This window comes from Mustela nivalis (assembly GCF_964662115.1).
Source record: "Mustela nivalis genome assembly, chromosome: 4".
NCBI classification, from domain to species: domain Eukaryota; kingdom Metazoa; phylum Chordata; class Mammalia; order Carnivora; family Mustelidae; genus Mustela; species Mustela nivalis.
The window spans coordinates 129,799,971-129,826,733 of record NC_139023.1 but is presented as its reverse complement, the minus strand read 5'-3'; the positions used below and the strand labels follow the sequence as shown (position 1 = coordinate 129,826,733).

The 26,763-nt window shown below is 35.8% G+C and overlaps 1 protein-coding gene across 2 annotated transcripts in view; it reads left to right on the top strand.

Moving 5' to 3' along the window:
* The window catches only part of FSTL5 (follistatin like 5), a 766,488-nt gene that overhangs the window by 570,696 nt on the left and 169,029 nt on the right, over positions 1–26,763 (top strand). The window lies entirely within an intron of this gene.

Here is a 26,763-nt window from a genome sequence, read left to right as displayed (position 1 = left end):
TCTTTTTCAATTAAAAAAAAAACAGGTGGTTGGGGATAAATGCTATAAATTTTACCACTATTCTTATTGTGAAATAGTACAGAGTAACTCATTCTAATTTAAAATTGAAACATAAAAAACTTAAATTACTTTCTGAAATTTAAATATCAACAATTAGGCAACCATATTAATTTTAGAAATTAAAAAAATAAGCATCTTGAAATTATAATCAGATTATCTGGCTGATCTTAATGATATTAAAAGACTGTATTTATGTACAACAAATGTTATACTCTTAATTGTTAATTTAATGGCTGTGAACATTGGCCATGTAGGCTGATATTCTATTTTCCTTAAGATTTTTTATTTATTTTATTTTATTTTATTAATTTAATTTAATTTAATTTATTCATTTGAGAGAGAAAGAGAGCATGTGGTTGGGGAAGGTGTCGAGGGAGAGAGAAGGAGAAGCTGATTCCTGGTGAACAGGAAGCTGGACTCAGACTTAATCCCAGGACCTGAAGATCATAACATGAGTTAAAAGCAGATGCTTAACTGAATAAGGTGCCCCTGATACCATCTTATAATCAGAGGGGTTTTTTCTTTTCCTGACTTAATTCAAATTTTAGCTAATTAGTTCAATTGATCACATAGGATGATATGTATGATACATTAATTCATACTGATTCACTTCCATATTGTGTGTGTGTGTGTGTGTGTGTGTGTGTGTGTATAACTTTATGATTTACTAAAGGAAACAGAAACTTACTTGGCTTGTTGTAGGAGCAGCAAGATGGCTTATGTGGTTTGGATGAATTAAAAAGGGACTGACAGATATGAGCTTGGTGAGGTAGCCTGGGGTTAGATCATATAGATCCCTGGGGACCTAATTAAAGATTTGTATTCCCACCCTAAGTATAATGTGGGAAGCTATCAAATATTTAGTGTACTAAATGGTATATTCTGATTTGTTTTAAAATGACTGGAAGCATTGAGATCTGTTCAAATATTTTAATAGTCTAAGGAAGAGATAACAGTGGCTAAAAATATAATGTTAATGATGAAGAGTAAAAAGTGGTTAAATTTAGTATATTTACTGAAAGTAGATCTGATGATATAACTGAGGAATGGCATGCAAATATAAGACAGAATTAAAAAAAAATAAACCTATTAAATTTGAAACATTTAGATATATCTTTGTAACATTAACTGAATATAGAAGAAGCACATTTGGAGACTGAGATTAATATATATTTATACATATATATATGTATTTGGACAAATTAACTTCAATGTAATTTCTAGATAGAAATCAAGTTTGCAATTTAGTATGTAAGTATGGAAATCAAAGGAGAGTGACAGCCTAAAGTTGTATATTTAGATAATATCAATGTGTATAAACTGTATTTAAAGCCATAGGTTTGATCTTGATGAGGTCACCTTAGGAATGAGTATAAATATTCATATTGAGGATTGAGCCTTGGAGCTGAGGTTAACAAGTGGAGTAAAGAAGACTTAGAATGAGTACCTTGTCATGGAAAGTGTGTCCTGAGAAATCAATTAAAATGTATTGGAAAAAAGTTTGAGAAGACTGGAGAGCTGACAGTTTGACTTGACTGTTACGGGCACTCAATAGAAGCAGATCTAGGCCTTGGTTTCTAATGCAAACCAGTTGCAACTTACTGATAGGTTAAGACTTAGAAGCGAACTTTCAAGGACACCAGTGAAGAGAGCATACAAGGTACAAAGGAGGTGATGCATGCTACTGCCAGTGGTCTCAGATGTTTGCAGTTGGACTTTGGATACAGCAATTGTACCTGAGGATGCACAATCTTGGTAGGACAGAACAACCTTGTCTGGGGGATGTTCTCTATCTAGATGTGGCATCCTGGGGAAATGGTTGTTTTTGCAAATCTGGTTCTTACCTGCCTCTTTGTTGTAACTGTTTACAGACTAATGGCCTCTTTGACAAAACTAAAGCTCTGAGCTACTTATTTGTTTGTTTTGTGAGAGATTCTCCAGTTTTGTTTGGTTAAAAATTAGTTCTGTCTTTTATATTCACTCCCAGTTCTAATTCTCTTAGTCTAAGGACCAGCTGGTTGAGTTCTTAGTAGTCTGTAGAGTAGTGCATGGTTCATGTTCTAGCAACATCAGAATCACATGAAAAAATTATCAAAAGCTTAGAACTCTGGATTCCACTAACACTTTCTGGAACTTGATTTGAATACAGCACTTTGGCAAGCTTCCTAGGTAATTGTGATGCTTGGTAAAACATGAGAACCATTTCAAATAACTGTTCTTTAGGCATTTCTGTTCCCCATTCATGTCTGAAGCAGGCTTCTTGCATACCTTAACTCATTTTTAGGCTTCAGCTGGGAAGACCAGTAAGAAGGTTTTGAGCCAAACTGCAGGCTTTCATGTTGCAAGATGTGCCTTGAACAGCATTGGAGAAATGCACCTTCCCTATTTTACCCCCACCTTGTGAATGAACTGCTTTCTTTCTGACCACAAGGTTTTTCTGAAGATGGAATGTGAGAATGTGGGAACCATGAGGTCTCAGCCACAGAGCTATGACCATCGGTCTCAGCATTATGAATTAATTTAGAGGATTTCAGTATAAGCATTGACTGCTGCTGAGATTTAATGTTTTCTCTCTCTAGAAACAGATCCCTGAACCTGGGAGAAAAACCCTTCTCTTTCAATTACCTCCTACTACATTTAATCTGCTCCAAAGTTCTTTGTATAAATGTTTTTATGAAAGCGCAGGGTTTGCAAAGAGGGAAAATGATGACATTACTGCTGAACATCGGTTGAGACTGAACAGAGAGAGAACTGCAGTAGACAGAGAGTGCCGTGGAGTTAAAGCGGGGGGATTTTATAAAAATTGCGGATATGATACTCTTTTACGCTGATGTGAATAATCTGGTAAAGAGGAAATGCAGATCATTTAAGAGGGAAAAAAGGGAGAATTGCAGTAGTCAAGTTTGTAAAAAGTTGATGTAATTAGTACACACATTGAAGGATTGGTCTTTGGAAGATGAATAGTTAATCTGTTGAAACAGGGAGCAAGACAGACTGGGAACAGATGCTCAGGGTGGAAACATGAGGAAATAATCCTCTTTGCATTGCTTGGATTTCTTCAGTGCAGCCAGGAATACCAACTATTGAAAGTGAGGAGTTTGTAAGAGTTGATTTGAGCAGAGGAAGCGAGATAAAATAATTATCTTGCAGATCAGGAGGGTGATAGAAATAACAGCTGATAGTTGGTATGTCAGGCAGATCATTGGGTGTCCTTGAGGTGATAAATATTAGTATGTTTTCCTTCAGTTCTGGTTGGCTGTGCATTTGCAATCATAGAAAGAAGAGATTTGGGTTAAACCAGCATTTTATTTTGTCAAGTGAGTAAGTGGAAGAGAGACAGGAATGAGGAAAATAAACAAGTTTACAAGGGAATTATTATAATGATGGACCACAGAAGAAGTGGTAAGGTAAGGAAAGGGGTAGGTAAGGAAGACAGTGAGACCATAAGAAATGTGAAATGAGCTAAAATAGCGACTGGTGTTTCCAAGTTGATCAAGTACTTCTAAAACAGGGTGCTCGAACCAGCAAAATGCAGTTCCTTCACACAAAGCACTTTCTTAAGGCATCTGGTAATTTCTCTTTATCAGAAACACGTTTAATTAGGTCAAGTTTCTACAAAAGAATACATGAACCACTAAGGTTTGATAGGTGTTCAGGGAGCCAGCTGTTCTAAATCTAACTTGCCAGTTCTATTCTTAGCTGAAAAGGAGAAATGAAGGGAAGAATAACATTAATTAATCATTAGTTCACCACAGTAGATCAAAACTCTCTTCTACGGCATCTTTATCAAGAAGGGAAAATAAGTGCATTTCAAGGATCATATTTAATATTTAAACATATTTGAAGAAACCAGAAAGCAAGTAGAAAATGTATTGTATGTGTATCAGTAAGAAATGACCTTTGGGCATGATAACAGAGACCCCAAATAAGGGGGCTTAAAGAAGATACTGTGCTGTGTTTTCTTACATGTAAAAGAAACCCAGATAAGGCACTTCAAAAGGCAACTCCATCATGTCATCATTATCCCTTGCTTCCCCTACCGTGGTGAGAACGTGGTTTCTATTCTCCGTGTCTTCCCATGTTTTCCAAATGGCAGTGGAAATTCCAATTATCATGTTCATATTTCAACAAGGAAAAAGGAAGAAAGAGGGAGGAAAAATAACACCTGTCACGTGAGAGAGCACTTTTGAAATAACTTTAATGGAAGTAACAACAGTAACTTCCAATGACCCTCTCTAAATGCAGAGATTTAAGTATATTTCTTTGGCCTTATTGTTTTGCCATCCACAACAATTAAGGGTTCAATTACTTAAAAGAAGAAATAAATATTGGATATGTCAGTGGCCATCTTTTGTCACAAAAATGTCTGTTGTACCAAAACTTTTTGCAAAACAGTAGTAAAACAATGACACTTTATAAAATTGCTTAGAAATGGTAGGATTAGCTGTAAAACAGCAGCTGAACAAATGATTTGCTGAACAAGTGATTTCTTTTTTTTGTGTGTGTTTTCCTTTCCTTTGGTTTTGTGATGTTTTATATTTGCAATAATAACTTTAAATGTATATTTTATGTAGAAATAAGTAGAAAAAACTTGAGATCACTCAGAATATTATTATATGCCAATAACAGAAGAATAGTTAGGAATAAGCTGTGACACTGGAAAAATACAATGAAAAATGCAAGAAAATGCAAATCAGATTAGCCAAATGACACATTTATAAACCAAATAAATCTCTAAACTGATTTGACTCATTTTTTATACTTCATCCACTTTTCAGAAAGGGTTAAAAAAGCCTTTAGAAAATTAAGTTTTCACAGAAAACTTAACATATTTATCTGGGCAATTTTTCAATTAGTAATAAAAATAAAATATATCATCGATTACCATAAAAAGCTCTGAAAATACCACAAGTTATTGGAATTTGTGAAAGTGTTTTTGAAGTGCAAAGTCTATTTAAATATCCCAGGGTGCAAGCCAAATAAGTCTATCAATAGTCCTGTTTCTTTTCAAACAATGCAAAATTAGATTATTGAAATACGAGAGTGCTTCTGTGTCCTTGTCAGAAGAAACATTATGTATAAATCAAAGGAGCTTGACTCTGCCAGCGGAATTCATTTCATGCTTTTTCTTTTCTTTTTACATAAAGCAAATCGTCCTCAGATCTTCAGCTTATGAAACAGAATGTTTGAAATTTTAAAAGTCATTCAGTGTTTACACTACCCTCTGGGCAGAAAGCTTGTCCATATTCACAATAGACCTATAATGTATGCTGTAATTTCCTTCTCGTTCATATTGTTTAAGACCTTACACATAATATCAAGTGGATTTTTTTTTCCTGCTCATGGCAGAAATATGTGCACAAAATTGCTGGTTTTATAGGATGTCTATATAGAACATCCCATTTTTCTCCTTCGAAGTTTGAAAACATCTAAAAGAAGACACTAGAGCCAGAAGTATACGTATGGAAACATCACCTCCATTACTGACAAAGTTGTTTGAGAAAGTGGCTTAAGTCTGGGCAACAATGGCCTGCTTTGTCTTGCATCATAGACTTGAACTTCCTTCTCCAGTCACAGGCAGCCTTCCCTGCCAAGGTTTCTGTATAGCCAAAATGCAAATGGGAATAAAACCTTGTTGCAAGTAGTAAAATCCAGAAAGCAGGTGGTGAGAGGCCTACCTCCCCCTTCTCACTCTTCCTCCCTGGATAGCAGAGGAAAGATGAGAAAGAAAATCCTTGAAGGTTACTCTGACTCAGAGATTCTCTGTAGCTCTTCAGCAAACAGCATCAGCAACTCGTTTTCAAGGCAAATTCTCAGACTTGAACCCACAACTACCGAATCAGAAACTCTGTGCCTGACGGAGAGTGATCCATGTTTTAACAAACTCTCCTCATGATTCTGACCATGTTTCAGAATCACTGCTCTAGAAATGTTAATCCTGAAAGACCTGAGAAGTGGGATTATGTGTTCCTTCCTCATACCCTCCAACTTTTTTCTCTTAATTTTGACTTGAAACTAAGCTCACAGTGATCTTGGGAAGTGGCTGTCTCTTAAGGGGTAGGATCAGCCATGTATCAAATCAGTCATCCCTCTGAGGAGGTCTGATTGCAGACGTGTTGATGTTGATGTCTTGCTCAAAAGCCTACCTACGCCTTCTCAACTGTGGTGGACATCCCCTGATGGCTTGATGCTTCAGGAATGTGTCCCAAACCACTCTTCTAAGAATTTTATTTGACACAGGGAGCTTTATCAGCTGAACTTGAGGCAGTCTAAATGGGCCAGGGATTTAATGTCTTACACAGACAGTCCTTAACCAGTGAGGGACACAAGTGAGAAAAAGTAAGAATCGCTGTTTCGCACTCACTCAGAAGATTCTAAGATACATTCCATATGATTCTTCCTTCCTCCTTTCTTTCTCTCTCTTTCTTTTCCTATTTCTTTCTCTCTTTCTTTCTTTCTCTCTCTCTCTCTTCTTCCTTCCTTCCTTTCCTTCCCCTCCTTTCTTCCCTCCCCTCTCCTTCCTTCCCCTTTTTTTCTTCTTTTCTTTATCTTTTCTTTTACTTTTTATTTTTTTCTTTTCTATCTTTTCTATTTTTCTTACATCCATCTTACCTTTCTGGTCTCTAGCTTATGCTTTCTGGAATCACATCCCAAATCAGCAACATGAACCTAAGTTCTTTTCTCAAAGCTGCTTTTGGGGACAGTCACATTTAAGAATGTCCTTACCTTAATAATAAATGTTGTCCTTTGGTAGCTCACCCTGCAAGCTACTAATAGGCACCATATGTTTGCTTCCAGAAGGCTTTGAAATATGACTGAACATTGTATTAATTCATAGACTCTGGAGTCTGAAAATTCTGTCTCTATTATTCCCCATGTTAAATTATGTCCAGTTATACTGTTCGATAGAGCTCTTCAGAGCCTCTGTAATTATATTAAATCTTGACATTAAGACACTACAATTATGTAATAGCAAGTGCATATACATGCTCAAACTTTAATATGTAATCTAATTATTAAATTCCTACCGAGAAATAAAACTTCAAAGATCAAAGTTCCAAAGAAATAAATCCAAAGTAATTAATATACAAAATTAAAGTATACTGCCCTTGCAACATAAAATCTAGAGAAAGTCCAAATGTTTTAATTACAAGTAAAGTTCAAGAATCAAATTCTTCCTCTAGTTCTTATTTTATTTTCTTTTGGTGAGAGAGGTCCTTGAAAAGTTTATGGTTTTGGTATAAATTCAACATCTTTATCTTGGGCTAATTCTCATTAGATTTAAGTGTACCATGTTGCTATTTGTTTTCAAATGGCCACGTCTATACTTTATTATTTCCTTGTATTTTCCTTCATTGCATAACTTTTAGAATTCTATTTTATTTTCAGGATGGACTTGTTAGCTATATCTCTTTGCTTAATTTTTTTTTTAAGTGTAGCAGTAAGCTATATTTACAATATGCAACTTTATCCTATTACCATGTATCTTCAAATAATATTTTATTACTTCACATTTAAAATAAAAACCTTAAAACAGAAATCTTAGGTCTCTCCCTTTCCATCCTTTTTGATAATACTGTTAAATATTTTATTTCTATGTATGTTACAAACTCTATAACACATTGTTTTATTTCTGCTTTTAGTAAGTAAATATTCTGGGGCAATCAGGTGACTCAGTTGGTTGAGTGTCTGACTCTGGATTACAGCTCAAGGTCATGATCTCAGAGTTGTGGGTTTGAGTCCTGAGTAGGGCTCTGCACTCAGCAGAAGTCTGCTTGAGATGCTCCCTATCTTTCTGTCCCTCCCTCCCCCACCCATGCACACATAATAAATATATAAATCGTTAAAAGGGGGCACGTGGGTGGCTCAATGGGTTAAAGCCTATGCCTTTGGCTCAGGTCATGATCCCAGAGTCCTGGGATCAAGCCCTGCATTGGACTCTGCTCAGCAGGGAGCCTGCTTCCTCCTCTCTCTCTGCCTGCCTCTCTGCCTACTTGTGATCTCTGCCTGACAGATAAATAAATTAAAAAAAAAAATCTTTAAGTCTTTAAATATCCTTCAAAGATATTATTTTTTAAAAAGAAGAGACAAACTTTTACTGTTTCTGATCCTCCTCATTCATTTATGTAAATCCAAATTTCTCCATTTTCTTTTAGCTTAACAAACATTTTTTAACAATTTTATCAGTAATTTATTTGTGGAAAGGTATTTTTTAAGAATATTTCTGCTGGATATTGAAATTTAATAATGCAGTTTCTGTTTTCTGTTTTTCTTTCAATATTTTACTGATGTTGCATTATATTCTGGTGTGTAGGCTTCAATGCTTTATAAAAGAGAAGTAAGTTATATCTCTTGTCTTTTTTTTTTTTTAATTTTCCTCTGGAAATTTTTTAAGGTTTTCATTTTTCACTAGGTTTCAGCAATTTAATTATTAATATGTTTTGGTTCTGTTTTCTCTACTTTTATTTATCCTGTAGGGATTATTCAACTTCTTGGAGTCTGGAATATACATGTTTCAGCAAATTTGGAAAAAAAAAATGGCCATCAATTTTAAGTAGATTTCTGCTTTCTCTCTCCACTAGGAATTCAAGTACAGCTATGCATGGCTGCTTGACATTTTTCTATAGGCCACTACAGTCAGTTTTATTTGTTTCCCTCTTCATGCTTTGTCCTCATTATACTTCAATTTAGATAGTTTTTACTGCTCTGACTTCAAGGTCACAAATCTGTTTTGCTGCATGTATAATTTGCCATTAAACCCAACCAAAGTATTTTAAAGATATATTTCAGATATCATATTTTTCAATTTCAGATTCTGATTGTTTTTTTTTTTTTAAAGATTTATTTATTTATTTATTTGACAGAGAGAGAGATCACAAGTAGGCAGAGAGGCAGGCAGAGAGAGAGGAGGAAGCAGGCTCCCCACTGAGCAGAGAGCCCGATGTGGGACTCGATTGCAGGACTCCGAGATCATGACCTGAGCCGAAGGCAGCGGCTTAACCCACTGAGCCACCCAGGCGCCCCAAGATTCTGATTGTTTTTTATGAGCTTCATTTCTCTCCTTGATTGTGTTCATGTTTCCCCTTAAATATTTGAATCTATCTATACCAGATATTTTGAAGATCATTTCATGGTCTTTGAAATTTTATATCTTTGTCTATTGATCAATATTTTTCTTGCATATGAGCCACATTTTCCTTCTCACATCTGTCTTCTGTTGTTGTTGTTTTTTTTGTTTTAGATGATGGAAATTTGTGAGATTCCTTTTAGAAGTGTTTCTTTGGCATTAGCATATCTGTTAGACCTTTTTTGACGCTTTCTTTCTAACTCAATTTGAGTATTTCTAGAGTAAACCTTACACTAAGGTTTACTTCACTATTTTCCTAGGATGTTGTGTTTCTGGGATCTCTATGAGGTGTTTAATGAAGTTCCTTTAATCTGTTTTTGTTTTGTTTTGTTTTTGTTTTTGTTTTCTATTAGGTCTCTCTAGTTGGGAGTCTGATTAATCTAACTCATATGTCACCTATCCTTGAGTAAGCTCTTGAAGTTTTTAAATTTATAGCTCCCTAGTAGTAGTTTTTTCTATAGTCATTGAACTTTGCATGACTTTGTGGTGTTTCATCCTATGGTTTTAGCTGAAGCCCTACTAGAAACCTGATTCAGATTTGTGTAGCTTTTTCTATCACTACATACTTCTGTCCTTTCTGGCACTCTTCCTACAAATTCCAGGTCTCAAGGTTTCCTGAATTCCAAGAAATGAAATGAATTTCCTTTCAGTTTTCCTGAACTCCAGGAAATACTCTTTTATTTGAGCAAGACCCTTCAATTCCTCTGCCTCATATCAACATAAACTAAATGTCTCTAGGCAGAAAGCAGGCAATTAAGGGCTCAACCCATTTTCTTCAATTTTCTTTTCTTTTCTTTTCCCCCAGGGATCATGATCTTCTGCTGATGGTTTTGCAACATTTGATAATGGTTGTTTCATATTGGCTCTATTTATCTATAGCAAAGGCTTATCTGTTCTACATTTTCTATCATGACTTTATATCTCATATGAACCATTTTTTTTTCTTTCTCCAAATTTTTATTTCAATTGCAGTTAGTTAACATACAGTATATTATTACCTTCAGGTATAGAATTTAGTGACTCATCACTTACATACAACAGCCAGTGCCCATCACAACAAGTTCCCTCCTTAATACTCATCACTTATTTAACCCATCCTTCCACCCACCTTCCCAATGGTAACCATCAGTTTGTTCTCTATTGTTAAAATTCTGTTTTATGCTTTGCCTCTCTCTGTTTTTTTTTCTTCCTGTGTTCATTTATTTTGTTTATTAAACTACACATATGAGTGAAATCATGTGATATTTGTCTTTCTCTGACTGACTTATTTTGCTTAGCATAATATACTCTAGCTCCATCCATGTTGTTGCAAATGGCAAGATTTCATTCTTTTTGATAGTTGAGTAATATTCCACTGTGTGTGTGTGTGTGTGCCACTTCTGTGTGTGTGTGTGTACCCCTTCTTCATCTCTCATCAGTTGATGGACATGAGCATTTGCACTCTTTTCATACTATGACTATTGTTGATAATGTTGCTATAAACATCAGGGTGCATGTACCCTTTTGAATCTGTATTTTTTAATGCTTTGGGTAAATACCCAGTAGTGCAATTGCTGTATCATAGGATTGTTCTAGTTTTAACTTTTTGAAGATACTCCATACTGTTTTCCAGAGTGGCTGCGTGAGTTCACATTCCTGCCAACAAGAGTAAGGGGGTTCACAGGAACCATTTTTTTTTAAAGATTTTGTTTATTTATTTATTTAACAGACAGAGATCACAGTAGGCAGAGAGGCAGGCAGAGAGAGAGGAGGAAGCAGGCTCCCAGCCAAGCAGAGAGCCCGATGTGGGGCTCCATCCCAGGACCCTGAGATCATGACCTGAGCCGAAGGCAGAGGCTTAACCCACTGAGCCACCCAGGAGCCCCAGGAACCATTTTTTAAAAGACTGAGAGGTTTTGTTAAAGTCAAGCTTTCTCATGACCCTTATTTGTAAACCTTCTGAAAGTTGGTAGACATGACTGATGCTGACAGCACCAACACTATGTGAAATAAATTTAGAAATTTTGAGTAATGCTTGTTTTGTTCTTGATGTCCAGTACTTAATTCTGCTACAAGTAGAGCAGGCACTCAGTAGTACATGAAGAGAGGAGAATGAACAAAAACAATGATAGAAATGACAAAAACAACGGCAACAACAGCAGCAACAGATTGTGTTTTGTCTGTGGTGGAATATGAGTCTTCCTATATCAATTTCTTAAGGCTAAAGAAATTATTCTTAATTGATCAAAACAACCAAAATAGGTTAATTTTGTGATTACGTGAGAAGAAGAGATTGCTATCTGCCAAATAATTTTCTACAGCTTTCTTCAGTGATAGAGGCCCCATTTCAGCCAGCTTCATGACTACCCACCTAAAAGTACCTTTCCCAGATGTCTTTGAAGCTAGGTATTGTCCTGTAACAAGGTTTTTGCTAATGGAGTATGCTAATAACTAATGTGCTTAATGTCTGGAGTTTGTTCATTTATTATTTATTTATTTATTTATTTATGATTTTATTTATTTGAGAGAGAGACTGCACAAGCAGGGTGAGTAGCAGACAGAGGGAGAAACAGTCTCCCCACTGAGCAGGGATCCCAATGTGGGACTTGATCACAGGATGCTGGTATCATGACCTGAGTCAAAGGCAGACACTTAACCAACTGAACCACCAAGGTGCCCTAATGTCTGGATTTTAACATATAAGGGAAGTTATGTGCTTTTCTTTCTCTTTTTCTTTGTTTCTGTTTATTGGAATATGGATCTAATAGTGGTAGCTGAGGAGATATGTTGAACTGAGAGAAAGGAAATTATGTTTTAAAGTTAGCAGAAGAAAAAGATAGAAATTTCCTGGGTATGGAAGGCTTAATAATATCTTCACAAAAGATACTCATATCCTAATCCCTGGAACTCGTGAATGTTACCTAATAGGGCTTTTGAGGAGAGTTACATATGTGGTTAAGGTAAAGAGATTGAGTTGCAGATATTATCCAGGTAAGTTCTAAATATAAGCACCCCCACACAAATGAAGCAAAAATGTCAAAGAAGGAAATGGACCTATGATAACAGAAGGAAGTGGTTGGAGTGATTTGATAAAGGGGTCATACATAGTCCAAGAAATGCAGGTGGTTTCAAGAACCCAGAAATAACAATGGGATGGATTTTCCCTAAGACTTGAAAATGCCATGCCAGCCATGGCAGCACCTTGACTTTAGTTCCCTAAAATTGTTTTTGGACTTTTTGCCTGTAGAAGTTTAAAAGAAAAAATTTTTGTTGCTTTAAGCCACTAACCCTGTGGTAATTGTTTCAGCAACACTGAGTTTTCTAACAAGATCAAGTTACCAAATTAACCTTTCACCATTTCAAGGACTTACATTTAGTTTAAGTATCTGTCTTTGGGTCTCCTTGTTATAACAACATCCACATTATCAAGGGACCATACCATTTTATGACTATGCTAACAGAAGTTACATCTTATTTAAGCCATGACTGTATTGTGGCTCTGTTACATCATTTCAACCAGTATCTTATCTTTATTTATCAAGTTTATTGTCAGTTCTCCTACAGTCCAGCTGCAGACTGGTAGAGAAGCTCTCTTTGATGTATTCAGTGATTCAGGAGCCTTCTTTCTATAGGCCACAGTATTATGTAAGACAATGCTACTGCCATGGCCTTGTTACAGTCTATGAACTATTTCTCTGAACTGTTATCCATCCATGAAAGAAAGTATAGAAATTATTAGTAACCTCAAAAATATTTTATAGTAATTGCATATTTCTACACTGTCTAGGTAAAGGATCCTATTACCTGGTAGCTATAGCTTTGAATGAAAAAAAAAAAAAAAAAAAAAAAAAGATCTCCTGAAGAGTTTAAGAATCACTTCCCTTGGGGCGCCTGGGTGGCTCAGTGGGTTAAAGCCTCTGCCTTTGGCTCAGGTCATGATCCCAGGGTTCTCTGCTCAGCGGGGAGCCTGATTCCTCCAATATCTCTCTCTGCCTGCCTCTCTGCCTACTTGTGATCTCTGTCAAATAAATAAATAAATAAAAATCTTAAGAAAGAAAAGAAAATTATCACTTCCCTAAAGCCTTGGGATCCTCTAATAGAGCCTCTGCTTTTTTTGTTCCTTTGTTTGTTTTCTTGTTTGATTTTTGTTTGTTGTTTGTCTGTTTGTTTAGCAGATAACCGAAGAGACAACACTTTAAGGATTTTGTAGGAGGTTATAGGGTGGGCCTTGTAGCAGATAGCCCTTTCGCCTACTTACTAGGGTTCACAATTAGTACATTCTGTTGTAAGGAAGTTTGAGGAAGAGAAACTGGCTCTGGGTTCAGAATGAAATAGTAATACTTACAGTGTGCATCTAGCCTGATTTTGTCCTGAGAACACAATGCTTGTAAGCTTTCTGGGAGAAAGACCAAGTGGTGTAGAGTGCCACCTCTTTAAGAAAACATTTAAGACAATCACATCTTCTCTGGGGAATAGGCGTTTTTGGAACCAGTGCCACATGGAATTATTTGTATTGTGAAACCAGGCCCACAACGATTTTACCAAGGCCCCACATTGCTTCAGCTGACATATAGCCTTTAGCTGATTTTGAAACTAAAATTGAGATTAATGTTTCTGAAAACTATGCCTTCAGGGGACTACTGCTGACCTTAACTTCACCATGAGCTCTACACTGTGTCATTTCCTCAGTTTAGAAGGATTGCAGACCTTGTGTAGTATTTATTTCTATTACATTTTTCCCTGCTCTATTGCTCTCTTTCTCTTTAGTTGTTCCATTATTTATTTCAGGAGTGTTCACCAACTTCATTATCGTCTTAATTTGGACTCTCCCTTTTCCTTCAGCAGGACGGTATGCTAGAAATAAGTGTCTTCCTTCTTCTTTATTGCTCTCTGCCTTTGGGCCCAAACATTTTGTTCTTGTGTATTTCTTTATTGTTATGCCCCAATAATGGGTCCATGATTAAAGGAGCGAGACTGATATAAAGCAAAGGTCAAGCAAAGCTTTATTTTGCGCCAAGCATCAAGAATCTAACTGAACATTTGGGGACGCACCTCTTATAAGAGATGGTGATCCTTCTCTATTCCACAGACTAGTTTTTAAGGGCAAAGGCCATGCGGTCGGGCCTGGCCACACACAGGTGACCAATGAGATTGTAACACACACAGGAAACTCTACAGTGATGCTGGGTGACCAACTGAATTACAATTTACCCTAGCAGACATTTGAACCAGCCTATTACACCTTGATTAGGATTGGAGGCAAAAAGGCTCCCAAAGGGTGGGGCCCATACTCCTTGATAACCAGGGAGACAGTATGCAACCCCCCCCCACTGATCAGAGGTCTCCACCTGGCCTGACTCACTCTTGTATCTGGGCTTTGTTACCTTGAGCTGGTTTCCGGGACTTGTTTTTAAGTTAATCCCCTGGGGGAAGGGGAGCTGGGACAGTTTAAGTTTAATGAAAGCCTCTTGCTAAATAGGTCCTTACATTTATATGTTGTCCTGTGGGATCTTTCACAGGGAGGGATTTGAAAATATTGCATCTGGATCTGCCAAAAACATTCACAGTCCAGACGCATATTGTCCACCTTCTCCTTCTTGATTCAAGTAATCCCAGCCAGAGATTCTTCTTCCATTAGAACAGTAACTAGGGAGCCTGGGTGGCTCAGTGGGTTAAGCCGCTGCCTTCGGCTCAGGTCATGATCTCAGGGTCCTGGGATCGAGTCCCGCATCAGGCTCTCTGCTCAGCAGGGAGCCTGCTTCCTCCTCTCTCTCTCTCTGCCTGTGTCTCTGCCTACTTGTGATCTCTCCCTGTCAAATAAATAAATAAAATCTTAAAAAAAAAAAAAAAAAAAAAAGAACAGTAACTAACCTGTGTCTGGACATAATCCATCATTATTTTGCCTAGATTCCTTTTAGCATGTTTCCTCTACGCTCTGTTTTCTCTCAGAATCTTTTTTTCCATAGATTTCCTGGTCATGTGCCCTTAGTTGCAGAGGATAGCTCTCTCCATGGCCACCTGCAGTAACTGTTATTTTGAAATACAGCCAGGGATGCTATGAGAATCTGATGCTTCTCTTCTGTCCTTCTAATATATATATATATATATATTTTTTTTTCCACAGTCAGTGTAAACACTTGGTAGATATCTGTGAGATATTATTCTCATTGTTGTGTATTCCCAACTTACTATGATCATTCCAATTTTTGTGTATCCCTAATTTCACCTTTATGGGATCAGCTCATGTCCCTACTGTGCTTAAAATCCTATCGTTTCCCCCAGTGTCACTCAGATTAAAAGCCAATCATGTGAATGCCCATCAAAACACTAAATGTTCTGATTTTTATGGTATCTTCCTATTCTGCTACTCTTCCTTTTGCAAACTTCACTCCAGCTGCATTAAATGCTCTTTTTATCTTTAAGTATAGAAAGCATTTTCAGTTGGCTATTCCCTCTGCCTAAGGATACTTTCCAGATCCTCACCAGGCTCAGTTCCAACCTCCTTCAACTCTTCGGTTAAATGATCCTTTTTTTAATGAAACCTATGCAAACGACACAATTTAAAATTATACCTAGTCCCACCCGCCCACTTGCAGTCACTCTCAACTTTATTTATCGATAGTGCTATTACCCTCTAATAACTTCACACATCCTAACATATTATTTATGCTGTTTTTTCTGTTATATTTTAATATCCTTGAAATAGGGATACGTTCTACAGCCTAGGGTTATAAGAAGCAATGTGTCTATTAAACTGGAAGCAATTTTTTCTTTGTTATTAATATATGTTATAACATCTTAGACTTAAGACAAATTACTTATTTCATATGTTCATAGTTCAGTTTTGGTCTTTCTTTACTGGAGGAGATTATTTTTCTGTCTGCTTTTTGATACCCAGAATGAAGCATTGTGCTGATTAAATACATAGGAATGATAAATAAATGTTCCCTTTTGTTTCCTAGTTCAGGTTCCCTTTGAGGAATCATTCTAGTCTGCTTTCTCAGATTTTTCCACTCTCTTCAGCTGTCAGGTGGCAGGGAGTACTACCTATGGTTTTATTAAACAGACAACAAAAACGTCTCCTCGGTTTTTAATTTTACCCTTTTTAAGAGCTGGCTGTAGGTGACATGTGCGTGTGCATGTGTTGTCTGTGTGTGTGTACATTGGACTTCAAGATTTAATTTTTTTTTTATATCAGTCTGCTCTGTCCTCTAAGATGTCCTCCTAAGTAAATCTCTCTTTTCTAGTTTAATCAGTCTTCTTTTCTTTTGTTTTCATTTGCTTCTATTCACGTCCTGATAGAAAATGACAGGATATTTTTAAATGGCTTCAGTTCCTCCTTGACATCCTAAGCAAACCTAATTCTTAGAGACAATGGGGGTATGGAAGTTTAATTTCCAGTTTAGGTTTTTAGTTGGCAGTATTTTCACCAGCAGTTGCTAGTGTATCCAGCACTTGAGATTTATTTCTCTAAAATAAAGATAAGATACTTTTTTATTTTCCATTTGTCTGTTTAAAAATATATATCATCTTTCTTTGGGTCACGACACACTATAGATCTCTGAAATCTAAAGCCATGATCAGAGTTTATAGAATTAAGGAAACCAGAGTTTTTGTGACCACTAGCAGTGGGCTGGTACTTAAGTCCTTGAGAAAGCTCCCCTTTTTGTAACAAAAAGGTAGTTAATGGAATTTGGGTAGTCAATTTAGTATTGCCTACTTAGGTATGCCACTAATAATATAAAGGAGTAACCTGTACTTAGGGCTTTGTAACACTAATGGAAATTAGCTGCCTGTGCATTAGGGAAAAAAAAAAATAAAACAAAACAACAAAAACCCTTCCTACAGACATGGTTGAGAAACACAGCAAAAGCCACTTACTGATACATAAAAAGGATTTACCTTTACTTTGGCTTTGATTAAAATACCCAACCAAAGTGCACCTGTGTAATTCAAAATTGAATTATGACAGCCTATATAAATAGGGTGACCTGCTTCTTAAGGTCTGTATTTGTTACACACAGTTCTGCCTACATAAACACAGCTATTCATTTATGGGGAAAAAAGTCACCCAATGGGATCAAATCTAATTAGCCAGTATTTATTGAAGCTTAGGCCTAAAGCCGCTTGCTAAGTAAGGCTGCAGCATATAGAAACCTACTTTCCTACTCTCTCTCTCTCTCTCTCTCTCTCTAAAATCACCATCAAAGCATGTATTATCTAAGTTTCCCACCAGAGCTAGTTCAAAAGCTGTGATTCCTCCTGGTGTTATTATGTCAACAAAACTTTGCTCTATAAATTTGTCAAAGTTTCCTAAAGCATCAGATGTTGAGCATCTAAGAGATGGTAAATATCACCAATTTCTTCCCCTCCTGATCTGATCTTCAGAAACAATTGAGAGAAAGATAGTGAGTTATATAAATGTCAGCATATTATTGTGGAAAACCTGCTTAGAGAATGTGTTTGAGATCTATGACAATTGTTTAATTTCCATAATTTAATATGCTTAATAACTCATAAACATTACTATAGACCTCAGCACAGGGAAACAAAGCTGAGACCTGATTTTCCGCAGAGCAGAACAACACACATCCTCTTTACTGCCAGACCCCAGATGTGAGAAGGAAGAACTGAACCAGCTCAGTCTTTCTTCAAGTGTGCCAAGCCGATACTTCCTCCCTCCTCCTACTTGTGGACTTCTGAACATCTTGGGAGAGATATAATCGTCTCCATGAATCAGAGTTACTTGGAGTCTTTTGTTAATAGGAGCAAATCTCTCAGGTAGATGACTCATTCTCAGATACTAATGTTTTGTATTCATTCACAATTGACTCAGACCTAAATTTATTCAGCCAGAACTCTTTTAGGGTATAAGTGAATGTATTCATGGACTTTTATGGGTGAATGAATGGACTAAATCTTATTTTTAAATGCTACAAAATTACCTTTCTTCATAAAATTATGATTATATCGACAGGCCCATTTAGATTAGCACAACATAGTTTACTTGGCTGGTTTACACCTGCCCATAGAAGTGCTATTTCATAGATGATTTCTGTGTATACAAGTACTAGGTAATGTTACAAAACACTCATGAGGTGGCCAGCACTTAAAGAACAGTATAATGACTAATTAATGTAATGACACTTGTATAACAAGGGAGTTGAAAGAAGGTTAATGTGATAATGAGGCTTATTTGATCTTAAAGATTTAGCATGAAGGAACTCTCAAGATAGCTTAATTAGATTTTAAGCACCTTTTGCAATTTACATGTGTACTTGTTAATCCATATGTTCTAAAAATAAATTTTACTTCATTTAAATTAATGAATTTGTTCATTCTCTTCCCTTGTACTGTTTTACTGTTATTGGTGATGGTGTTTCCCTGAATTTTGCAGTTGATATATGTATTATTTACAATTATTTCTTCCATATTATGCTTAAATTGCAGTTCAATCCAAAATAGTAAGATGTTTTAAATTATGAAATGATAGCTTAGTATAATGCAAGCAGTTATGACCAGTCATGACTGGACCCATTTAACTCCTTTATGTGTCATTTATATACCATATTACATAGTACAATATATCAATATATCAGTAAATATAATTTCATTATTTGATCGTTATTTGATATCTATATCATTTCTAAACTTACCAAATGGAAAGAACATTCTAGAAATTAATTTAACAATGAAACAGAACTCATTTGTAGCAGTAATTCAGTTAATTGTAGACTTTCTGATATCTTGGGAAAGTATAAAATTATATTTTCACATTCTGTATTTAGGCTTTGACAAGTTCTGCAAATTAATACCTCTTTATGCTTTTCTTATGAGTAATGGTTGTAATTCATTTACATGATTTTTTACCCAGTCCTTTTTTTTTTTTCAATGCAGTTTACTCTTGTAGCACATTACTTCTTTAAGCCATCAGGGTCTGAGTACAGGCATGGGTGAGCCTCCCATTTTCTCTGACCTCATTCAGATCCATTTGCTAAGGCTCAGTTTGTGTTCCATGCTCATGTGCAGGTAGCCACAAGCATTGCAGCTCCCAGTAATTTCTTTCATCTTAGACATCCTGCATTGCCCTATATATATATATATATATGCATATATATATATGCATATATATACACATATGCATATGTATATGTATACGTACATGTATGCATATATGCACATATGTATATATGTATATATATATTTTTTTCATTAGAAGTAATTAGGTTGATTTTCATAGTATCTTTCTTTAGGGTCTTGATATATATGGAGCTTTGCAATTAGATATCCAAAGAATGAGGTCCATGTTTCATAAATTCTTTTTTTCTATACGCTGAATTTTGTACTTTGCAGACAGAATACAGTAGACAGTTATATATTGATCTATTTTGCTTGTTGAACTGGAAACCTTTTTTTTAAAGATTTTATTTATTTATCTGAAAGAGAGTGAGATCATATATAGGCAGAGAGGCAGGCAGAGAGAGAGGGGGAAGCAGGCTCCCTGCCAAGCAGAGAGCCTGATATGGGGCTCAATCCCAGGACCCTGGGATCATGACCTGAGCCAAAGGCAGAGTCTTAACCCACTGAGCCACCGACGTACCCTGGAAATTTTTTTGTTTATACTAAAATATAATAAACTAAATGGCTGTGGGCTGATAAAGGTTGGCCACTCTACATGTACCATGGTATTTGTATCTCCATATACAGTTGACTGTTGAACAATGTGAAGGTTAGGGGTGCCAACACTCTTACAGTTGAAAATCTGTGTATAGCTTTTGACTCCCCCAAAACTTAACAACCAATAGATTACCAGTGACTGCAAACCTTACTGATAACATAAGCCGTTAGTTACATATTTCGCATGTTATATGTTTATATACTACATTCTTACAATAAAGTAGGCTACAGAAAAGAAAATTTTATTAAGAAAACCATAAGGAAGAGAAAATACATTTATAGTACTGTACTGTATTTACCAGAAAAATTTGCATATAAAGGGACCTGCGCAATTCAAATCTGTGATCTTCAAGGATCAACTGCATAGTAGTCTCACAATGATGAAAGCAGCGTTTGGATTAAACTCACAGTAGATAAGGTCATTAATTAAATGTGTGGTATAAACAAGGACATAGATCCTACCCATGTAGGCTTTTTGAAATTTGGGTGTCAGACAAATCCAAAAAGTTTGTGTAAGTTGCAAAGAAGAACTTTTCCAAAACAAGCCCATGAACACATCCTAGCTTGAGTATATTTTCTTTTAGTAGCAGGATTGCCACTCACTTAGATTAATAATTTTAGATGAGAGCCAAAGAGAAAGCTGTGGTCATACAATAGCACTTTTTCCTCAGAAATCTGCATATACATTTATGGTATTATTTTTATGGAGATTATATTAAGAACAAGGAGGTTTCAATTTAGTTGAGATGATGAAGCAAGCATACTTCTAGAAGTTTAATGCCATAAATAATGACTCTATGTTGACCACGTGCTAAAAGATGTTGTTGTTACTTGCTAGTTATGATGAATATGATGTTGGTGATAGACAAGATAAGCCAAAAGAAAATGAAAAGACAATATAGATTTGAAGGCTTTGATTATTTTACTGCTCATAAGGCAGCCTGAGAAGTTCTCTTTTGCTTCTGACTCCACATTTCCAGCTAACACAAATTAGCTTAAGTAGCTTTGCCAGAGGTTAAACAAAGAGAATGCTCTAAACTAACATCTAGAATAGTGACTTGAGAGGTTTCATGACAGAATACTGATTATTTTGCCAGTCATATAGTTGCACAAGGGATTAACAATAGAAAATAGATAATTTGTGACTATCAGCAGGGCTCTATCACCATTCATAGGTAATATATGCCATCAGATTTTAAAAGTTTCCTCTAAATCACTTTTTAAGACCACTGATCATTTTAAAATAAAAGCAAATAATAAGCAAAACACCTGGGTGCCTGGGTGGCTCAGCGGTTAGCCGCTGCCTTCGGCTCAGGTCATGGTTTCAGGGTCCTGGGATAGAGTCCTGCATCGGGCTCTCTGCTCAGCAGGGAGCCTGCTTCCCTCTCTCTCTTTGCCTGCCTCTCTGCCTACTTGTGATCTCTGTCTGTCAAATAAACAAATAAAATCTTTAAAAAAACAAAAAATAAGCAAAACACCCAATGATGGTACTACTCCCAACAAATTCAACACTCCCTTTTCTCACAAATGCTAAGTCAGAATGTCTTAAAAATAAAAATAAAAATAAAATATTTCTTAGAAAGTATCTGGGAAATTTTATGGGTGGTAACAAGCATTTTACAGTAATTATCACACTTTCAAAAACTCTATTAGTTTTGAAAGTGAATATTTTAAAGTAACACATCAATTGTGTCAATGTAATAATAATTGTTCAGTGAAAGTAAGTCTCCAAAAGGAATACTTCTAGAAAGAATACCAATAATGTGTTATTTGATCAACTGACAGATTTTAGCAAATATTTTAAGATATAGTGCAGAAAACAAAAAAACAAAAAAACGTGGTAAATAGTAGTGCCATCTATTGATAAAACTGAAAACTACAGTTTCCTTTTAAGAAAAACTAAGAATTTATAGGAATATTTTATAGGAATAAAATAATTTATAGGAATATTTCCAAAAAATATATATTCTTTATTGTTGCGATTATTTTAAATTATTATTGTATCACATGAAGTACTGGACTTGTGTTAAAAATAATACTTGTGTGGATGTGCGTTTACATGTATGTGTGTTTATGTATGTCTTTCCGTGTGTGCAATTAATAATGTTATACTTCACATAATAAATACTGATTATTGATTTAAGTTTAGTTAGGCTGTTATCCAATTGAATAATAATAAATTTAATCACTGCAGAAAATTAACTTTAATATTATACACTATTTTCTGCTAAAAAAATTAAGGAATAAATACCTATATAGTGAATGATGAATCATTGTTTCTTTTTTGTTTATTCTAATTTAATATGCAGAAAATACTTTAACACATAAAAATTTGAATACTTACCTTTTAGCATACTACCATGACCATTTTAATATTTATTTTTCTTTTAAATTTTGATTTGATTATATATAATAACAGATTACTGTTTTAAAAAACTTTTAAATTAGATTAGCTATTCTAAATAATTCTAAATTAAACTTTCAATTTTTCCAATTTGTTACAGTACATCTGGATAGAAGAGTCTATGTCCTTTCTGGACAAATTATCAAAGATGGCACAGAATGGTTTAGGAGAGCTAGTTTTTAAAAAATCTATACTAATTAAGGGACAATACTACAGATAGGAAAGGAGGAGAAGGCAGTGGTAATATCCATTGACCTCTAGGGTTTGATTGGATTTTATGTTGCAGGTGACACATGCCAGAACATTAACAGGTACAGCAGAGAAAGCAATGCATTGACAAGAGCAGAAACAATAAAAACAAACACAGCTTTAATAGGGAGGAACTAAAATGGAGGCTGAAATGAAACCAGGGCCAACTTTGGTGTGCTATTATGGTGATAGAATATAAAGATGTTATCAAGATCCTGTTCATTCATTTATTCACACATATGTAATCTATCTATATTTAGAACTGTAGATTAGATCTATTATATACTATGCTGGATGCTGAGGGCCCAATAGTGAATTAATGATAATTATATTCTTTGAAGTACTTTCTGTCATTCTCGATGCTATTTCAACTTCTCGTTAAATACAGCACTCGGGTAGTTCAGTTGATTAAGCGACTGCCTTCAGCTCAGGTCATTATCCCAGGGTCAGAGGATCAAGTACCAAATCAGACTCCCTGCTCAGTGGGGAGTCTGCTACTCTCTCTACCCCTCCCCCAGCCATGCTTACTCCTCTCTCTCTTTCTCTCTCCCCCGCTAGGTCTCACTTTCTCTCAAATAAATAAATAAAACTTTTAAAAAACTAAAAAAAAAAAATACAAGCTGCCTTCTCCTCAAGTACTTTGATTTTTAATATATCATTAGTGACATTATAAAAAATAGGGAAATATTGTACAAGCAAAATATGAATAGGACTACCAAGTTACAATAACCAAGATGGTGTTATACTGATATTGAATAGACCTATAGATAAATGAAGCAGAACTGTGGGAATTAAAGAGAGGAAAATAGATGTATATTGGAGAAGAATAAGGAAAAATACAAACCTTTGAGTGTGACCTGGAATTCACAAGGTTGGCCTGATACCCATGTCAGTTCTCACTGCCTCCAACCTCAATGAGGTGAGAGTATGAGATACTGATCTCTGTTGAACAGAACCAAATGCACACCAAGCCCAGAATTTATCAAGCTGAAGGAAAGCGGAGCAGTTGCAGGCCTGTCTGCTACCCTTCACCACCAACATCTGAGCCCCAGATAAGCAACACTGTGTGGCTACAAGATCACATAAGGACCCTTTCCCAACTTTCAGAATGGCTTTTGGTTTACTTCTGCCCAACAAACCTCAGACAAAATTAAACTAACTCTTATTTAAACAAACAAATTAACAAACAAACAAACAAAAAAACCAAAACCAAAACCAAAAAACAATCTCTTATCCACCTACTTTAACTGGAAAAATACAGTTGGTTGGGAGGCTGCCTTCGGCTCAGGTCATGATCCCAGCGTCCTGGGATCGAGTCCCACATCGGGCTCCTTGCTTGGCGGGGAGCCTGTTTCTCCCTCTGCTTCTGCTGGCACTCTGCCTGCCTGTGCTCACTTGCTCTCTCTCTCTCTCTCTGGCAAATAAATAAATAAAATCTTAAAAAAAAAAGAATGAAAGAATAAGTTAAATTTTACAACTAAAACATGGATAGAAAAATGGGGAGGAGACTGAAAAAAGAGAAAAAAGGAAAATAAGGAAAAGAAGATGGAATATAAAAGGGAAGAGAATGAAAAAGAGGAGAAAGTGGTGAGGCAGAAAGCAGGAGAAAACAGAGAGGAGATACAGAAATAGAAATAGGAAGAGGAATAGAATGGGAGCAGGAAGAGAAAGAACAGCACCTGCTAATTTGGAAACATTAATATAGGTGTTTCAGAAAGGATTGGCAAGATGTAAACTTTGAAAGGCAAGTTCAGACTAGACAGTGAAGGACATTTTTTGTTATGTAGTTTTGATATTATTCTAAAAAATGGGGTTAATGTAACAAAGAATTTTGAGTATATTAGATGCAACATCCTACTTTCAATTTAAACATAATTTTAGCTGTGATGTGGAGAATGGGTTTGCACAGGAATGTAGGAAAAAACACTTAATAGATTTTATATTAACAAAGGCTAGAAATAGCAAAGCTTCTAAGTCGACTTAGGGTAGGAAAAGAGAATGCAATTGAGAGAAAATTAGAAGTAAATATGTTGTGGTAAATAATTAGCGGATTGGTTGGGAAGATTACCAAAAAATTAGAGGGGCAGGTTACAGATGGCTCACATTTTTTAAAAAATTTGGAGATATGTGGTGGCAGCATTATTTGCAAATAAACTTGTAAGAAACATGCCATTTTTGAGTTGAACATGACATTAGCTTGAGACACAAGAAACATTAGTTGTTGGTGACAGCAGCCACCACTAGGACTATGGAAACCGCCCCTCCACCCCTGGAGAGCCTGTCAAGCACGGGATCAGTGGTGAGATATTTCAAAGTGCAATATTAGGGAACCAAAGCTATGGAAATTCAGAGAGTATGAAGAAACCAGAAACAAAGGCTTTCCTGGGAAAGTTAGAATGGCATTATAATGGTTACAATGGCATGACTAATTTTCTTTGAGTTACTCAGGATGGGCTTTTCTTCACTATTGAAATAAATCATGTTTTATTGAAAATAGGTCAATAACATTTTCATTAAACTTTTTATTTTGAGATAACTGTAGATTCTTAAGACTTAAGAAAATGATGCAAAACATCCTTTAATCCCTTTCCCCATGTTCTCTGATTGGTAACGTCTTGCAAAACTTGAGTACAGCATAAGAACTAGGATACTGATATTGATACAGTCAAGATACAACACAACTATATCACCACAAGGATCCCTAATGTTGCCTTTTAATAAAACCACTTACTTTTTTCCTGTCTACACTTCCCCTCCCCATTAACAACTGGCAATCATTAATCTGTTCTTGCTTTTTATAATGAGTTATTCTGAGAATGTTATATAAATGTAATTATACATATATGTCCTTTTGGGATTGGCTTTTTTTCCCCATTGAGCACAATTTTCTGGAGATTCATCTATATTGTTGTAGGTTTCAATAGTTGTTCTTTTTTTTTTTTAATAGTATTTCATGATGTGAATATGCTAGAGTTTGCTTATTCATTTACCTGTTGAAAGATATTTAGGCTGATTCCAGTTATTTTCTATCACAAATGATACTGCAAAGAGTGTTCATGAAGAGGTTTTTATATGAACACAAATTTTCATTTCTCTGGGATAAATACTCAGAAATTTAATTGCTAAGTCATACGGTAGTTTCATGATTAGATTTTTTTTCTTTTTTTTTTTACACCTAGTTACTGAGATTTTATTTATTTTTTTAATTAATTTTTTATTTTTTATAAACATATATTTTTATCTCCAGGGGTACAGGTCTGTGAATCACCAGGTTTATACACTTCACAGCACTCACCAAAGCACATACTCTCCCCAATGTCCATAATCCCACCCCCTTCTCCTAAACCCCCTCCCCCCAGCAACCCTCAGTTTGTTTTGTGAGATTAAGAGCCACTTATGGTTTGTCTCCCTCCCAATCCCATCTTGGTTCATTGATTCTTCTCCTACCCACTTAAGCCTCCATGTTGCATCACCACTTCCTCATATCAGGGAGATCATATGATAGTTGTCTTTCTCTGCTTGACTTATTTCGCTAAGCATGATACGCTCTAGTTCCATCCATGTTGTCGCAAATGGCAAGATTTCATTTCTTTTGATGGCCGCATAGTATTCCATTGTGTATATATACCACATCTTCTTGATCCATTCATCTTTTGATGGACATCTAGGTTCTTTCCATAGTTTGGCTATTGTGGACATTGCTGCTATAAACATTCGGGTGCATGTGCCCCTTTGGATCACTACGTTTGTATCTTTAGGGTAAATACCCAGTAGTGCAATTGCTGGGTCATAGGGCAGTTCTATTTTCAACATTTTGAGGAACCTCCATGCTGTTTTCCAGAGTGGCTGCACCAGCTTGCATTCCCACCAACAGTGTAGGAGGGTTCCCCTTTCTCCGCATCCTCGCCAGCATCTGTCATTTCCTGACTTGTTGATTTTAGCCATTCTGACTGGTGTGAGGTGATATCTCATTGTCGTTTTAATTTGTATTTCCCTGATGCCGAGTGATATGGAGCACTTTTTCATGTGTCTGTTGGCCATCTGGATGTCTTCTTTGCAGAAATGTCTGTTCATGTCCTCTGCCCATTTCTTGATTGGATTATTTGTTCTTTGGGTGTTGAGTTTGCTAAGTTCTTTATAGATTCTGGACACTAGTCCTTTATCTGATATGTCGTTTGCAAATATCTTCTCCCATTCTGTCAGTTGTCTTTTGATTTTGTTAACTGTTTCCTTTGCTGTGCAAAAGCTTTTGATCTTGATGAAATCC